The sequence below is a fragment of the Seriola lalandi genome, unplaced genomic scaffold (genome assembly GCF_002814215.2).
Source record: "Seriola lalandi dorsalis isolate HSWRI2012SDOR001 ecotype SW California unplaced genomic scaffold, Sedor1 jcf7180002054947, whole genome shotgun sequence".
Classification (NCBI taxonomy): Eukaryota; Metazoa; Chordata; class Actinopteri; order Carangiformes; family Carangidae; genus Seriola; species Seriola lalandi.
In genome coordinates this window covers 17,636-22,347 of record NW_019525498.1, presented here as the reverse complement: position 1 = coordinate 22,347, position 4,712 = coordinate 17,636, and the positions used below count along the sequence as shown (strand labels likewise).

General features: G+C 35.9%; 1 protein-coding gene across 1 annotated transcript in view; it reads left to right on the top strand.

The window, feature by feature from the left end:
• Positions 1–3,668: 3,668 nt before the first annotated feature.
• Positions 3,669–4,712, top strand: part of LOC147817510 (interactor protein for cytohesin exchange factors 1-like) — a 7,821-nt gene continuing 6,777 nt past the window's right edge. The window contains exon 1 of the mRNA XM_087170404.1: positions 3,669–3,811. The gene's annotated coding sequence lies outside the window, so the exon portion shown is untranslated. The remainder of the gene's footprint in view (positions 3,812–4,712) is intronic.

Here is a 4,712-nt window from a genome sequence, read left to right as displayed (position 1 = left end):
TCAAATCTCGACGCTTGTCTGGACAAAAGAATTTGTAAATATGTTACAGCTTTTATAGACTGTTTTTATTACTGTGACTGAACTTGAGTCTTATATCTGAGAAAAGTGATTTTCAGAGTATGAAATTATGAGAAGGTAAAATTAAAAAAATTAAAAAGCTCTACACTGTTTATAAAAATATTTGTGAAGCTTCAAACAGCCCTGATACAAAAGTAATAATATTAAGTTGTTATTAAGGGAAATAAATAATTAACAGTCATAGGCACTATGGCAAATAGAACATTAATGAAATGTTTAGGACTTAACATACATTTTAAGGAATAAGCCTTGAGGTTATTATAAGTGAAAACAAATGCATAATGTAAAAACTTCCAAATATTTGTTGAAATATCATCTTCAATAAAAAACAAACACAAACTCACCAAAGAGAAAATATTACTAAATTTTCCTGAACTTTAGGTTTGAGATCAAGTTTTTAAATGCCATGATCGTCTTTTATATATTTAACCTTAAATAAATCAGTTTAAATTCACTCATTCTGAAAACTGTTGCTGGCGTCATCTGACAGTCGTCCTCAGATCCTCTGATGCAGGTCTGTTGGAAGCTGATTAAAACTTCAGGTAAAACTAACTGATCTTCAGTATTTCAGGTGTCTCCAGAAAAACACCAGAGGTTGAGCTAATGAGTCTTTGAAGAACTCCTGTGTTTGGGGTTTCTCTCTGAAGGAGTTCCTCAGGGAAGCGTCATGGATCCTCTGATGTTTACGATCCGAGGAGCTCCTCAAGTTTCCTCAAAGACCTTTTTATTTTTGTAAACTGTTTCTGGTTCATGTTCGGTGCCTTAATATTAACAAACATTATGCAAGAATTATGAAGCTTGTACAGAAGATTATCAGAGTGTAAGAGAAACTGATATCACAGGGGTAAACTTTTATTTTTTCGTTGCTGGATATGAAATGTGGAAATAAAGTTGAGCATATTTTTAGTTTCTGAACACATTTCTTTTTAAAGTGAGACTATAACAATTTAAAGATTGAATACTAAATTCTTCATCTTATAAATAAAAATTTGAATTCATCAGTGGTGGAAAACGTTTTCAGATCTTTTACATCAGAGTGTTTAAATACTGTTACAGGTCATGATTTCCACATGTTACTTTAAGTACAAAAGTACTCATGTTTATTTTAATGTTGCACATGGTGAAGGTGGGGCTCATTTTAAAGACTTTTTATGTACCGCTGGCTTACTAAGGAGATTTAAGTCTATAATATATAATTTATTTGCACATTATATTTTGTTAATCTGAATCTAGTAACTAAATTTATCAGATAAATGTAAAAGTAAGTAAGTTAAAAGTAAGAAAATTATAATATACTACAGTACTTGAGTAAATGTATTTAGTTACTTTCCACCACTGTAATTGATAAGTGATTTAAAAACACCATTACTTAATTGAAAACACTCAGGGTTTTTCCTGTTAAAGCCTCTTTGGTGTGGTGTGACCAGCAGCTTGTGGCGGCTCATATCAACAAACTTTACGTTCATGTTGCTGTTTAACTGAAGTTATTGCGTCAGTCTGCTGATTTTATTTTCTGCTTATTATTTCATTCCACTTTGCGCTCAGTCAGATCACCTAATGATGGTGTCTGACTGAAGAGAATCATGGAAAATGAAGTGAAATCCAATAGGCTGTCATCCTGTAATTACCACTTGTGACCACAGTGGCCACTGTTCAGCTAAAGTTGCGTAGTCTCACTTTAAGGTGAAAACTCATCTCTAGTTTATTGTTCAGGGACACTCAGTTGTTGAGTGATGAGTCACTTTGTTTAACTTCATTCTTCATGTTTAAATCTGAGTTATTCCAGAGTGTGATGTCTCTCTGTAACTTGTCAAAAATATAAAAAATAAAGTGCAATTTGTTTTGAAATCTTCTAATTTTAACTTTCCATTCAGTACAGTGATTCTGAAAAGACAGAAGGACTTTTGATGAGCTGGAACGAATATAGAAAAACATTTTCTAATTAATTCCAGTACCTTTGGTTGTATGATTAACCTGCTAACACACAAAAACATTTTACAATAACAGAACCACATTACCTCTGTAAGTTAATACTATGTTTTTGTTGCATTGTCATATGCATTAAAACATTTTTAATTCAGAGTTTTGACCAGTTGTGTAACATTTGGGACGTCAACAATTGTTTTTCTAAATTAATAACTGATTTCAAAACTTTGTTTGATAAATACATACAATTAAATTTTGTGTGTGAAATCCATATTAATGAAACTCCTCAACTGTGTTTAAATTATTTTAATGTATTTTTCACATCTAACAGTTTAAAGAAAACTGAGCAAACCCCATCTGCTGATGAAGACTTGTGATGTGGTGGAAAGCACTGGAACAAGTTAAGTGGACCTTGAGTTGCTGTTGTTTTGTCAGATTGATTTATTTGGCTACAAAGAGCAGTAAGCAAGTTCAATGTAAAATCCATCAGCAGGAATAAAAAGAGTCAGTAACTACATAATAAACATAAGGAGTCCATTATTAAATAGTATCATATACAGTTACATTAACACGATTTTGTTGTTGAGTTGCTGAACCACAATTAAGATTGAGATTAAGATTAAGTAATGTGTTATAATGACTTTAATGTCGCTGGTGTGAAGAGCCATGTTCAAGTCTGAGCCATTTCAAAACCACAGTGCTCTATCTAGTGGAGGATGTCGGAACTACACTGAAAAAAAACAACTCCATTAGCTTTAAGTTCTAACCTGTGTACAGTGGCTTCACTTTCTGCACACTCAATTGTTCTGTAGACTTAATTTTTTCTACACTCAGTAACCCTTAATGACAAAGTCAAATCATGTTTTAGAATTTTTTGCACCTTTTATTAAAAATCAAATTCTGGAAAGTCTCATTTACACAAGTCTTCAGACCCTTTGCTGCGGCTCTAAGCTGTGGTCGGCTGCTTCCTGTTTACTTTGATTGTCTTTGAGCTTTGTCTAGAACTTGTCTGGAGTCCACCTGTAGTAAATTGCACTGACTGGACAAACTTTAGAAAGACGTGGCAGCGTGGTGGAGCTCCTCAACAGCAGGGACGGGGAGGCTGGTCAGAACTGAGGGAAGGATGGATGCAAACACAGAGAGGTCCTTGAAGAAAACCTGCTCCAGAATGGCAAAAGACCTGAGACTGGGACGACCTTTCAGCTCCACAGTGACCTGAAGCCAAGACGAGACTGGAGAGGCTTCAGGACAAGTCTGACTGTTCTTGATTCAAAGTCCAGACTCTCAAATTGTCAGTAAAGCCTCATGTACCTGAATACTACTGAGAATCCAGACCAACCTTCCCATAGCAACACTTTTTACTGCATGGTAGATTAAATGTAAGGTAGCCATCGAGCCATTATAAGACAGTTGTGTGTTTGCTGTGAACTGTCAGTGGCAGTGACACTCTCTCTCTCTCTTCGCTCTCTGACACCACGACTCTGCACCAACAACAAAAACTATAAACCTCTAATAAACAAATGATTATTTGAACAACTGCAGCTGCAGAAATGTTTTATTTTTTGGAAACAAAGAGGAAGTTTCAGAGCAACAGATGAGAGCAGAAGGATTATAAAGAACATGTGAAACAGGAAGGATGCCGCTGAGTCGATGTGGCGTCCGTGTTCTTGCATGTGTGAGTGTGATTTAGACTCTGTGGTCTGTCTCCGGGTTGTCGTTTCAATTCTCACAGACGAACTGAAGTTCCTCCTCCGCCGAGCGTCAGTCTGCTGTTGACACACCGAGCTGCTGGATGTCCAGGCTGCAGGTAAGACAATAAGTCAGGTTGATTCTCTGAGAGCAGCAATCAAAGGTCACTTTAATGTAACTTTCTACAGAAGAAACACTTCCTGTAAGAAGTGCTGACAGTGAGGTCTGTAGATCATCAGAGCAACAGGGTCTCTGAGATGAAATACTGACTCTGCATAGTTTTGCATGAAGGTGCACTGTATAAGATTTGACTTTATGTTATTTATGAGAGTTTTTATTGTTGTTCTCCCCATTTACAACATTGGATCTGCACAGGAACTAAACTGCGAGCGTCAGTGTTACGGTTCACACAATAACAAAACACCAAACACAACAAGCACAAAGACAATAAAGTGTCATAAATGAAAAGTGACGTCACATTTGTAAATTTATGTTTTGTTTCCTTGAAAAAAGGAATAAGTTCATCAGATGTGACATCAGGTCCATTTCATAGCTTTTCTGGAGCTTTTGATCGTATCACATGGTCTTTACCTGCAGATGGAGTTTGCTCAGTTGTCGTGGATTTGCAGATGTTCATATTTCTGTCTTTATTATGTTTTTGGGTCGTCTGTACATCTGTCTGATTGTAACTTGTTGGTCAAAGGTCAAAGGTCAGTGTGACCTTACAAAACACTCAATAACTGTACTAGTTATAATAAAATACACTTCACACCTTTTATTAACGCACACACATGCGCGCGCACGTGCGGGTGTGAGAGAGTGATTATAGGTCAGATATGGTCGAAAGTTCCAGAACAGCTACTAAATGAACCTTGTGGTCAGAGGCCGGTTTCACAAAGATTTGTAACTACAAAGTTTGTTGTAACTAACATCTAAAGTCTTAACTCGTATTATATCGTACTATATATTGTGTTTGTGAAATGATCTTAACTTGCATTAGACTAATCTAAGAGCACGAT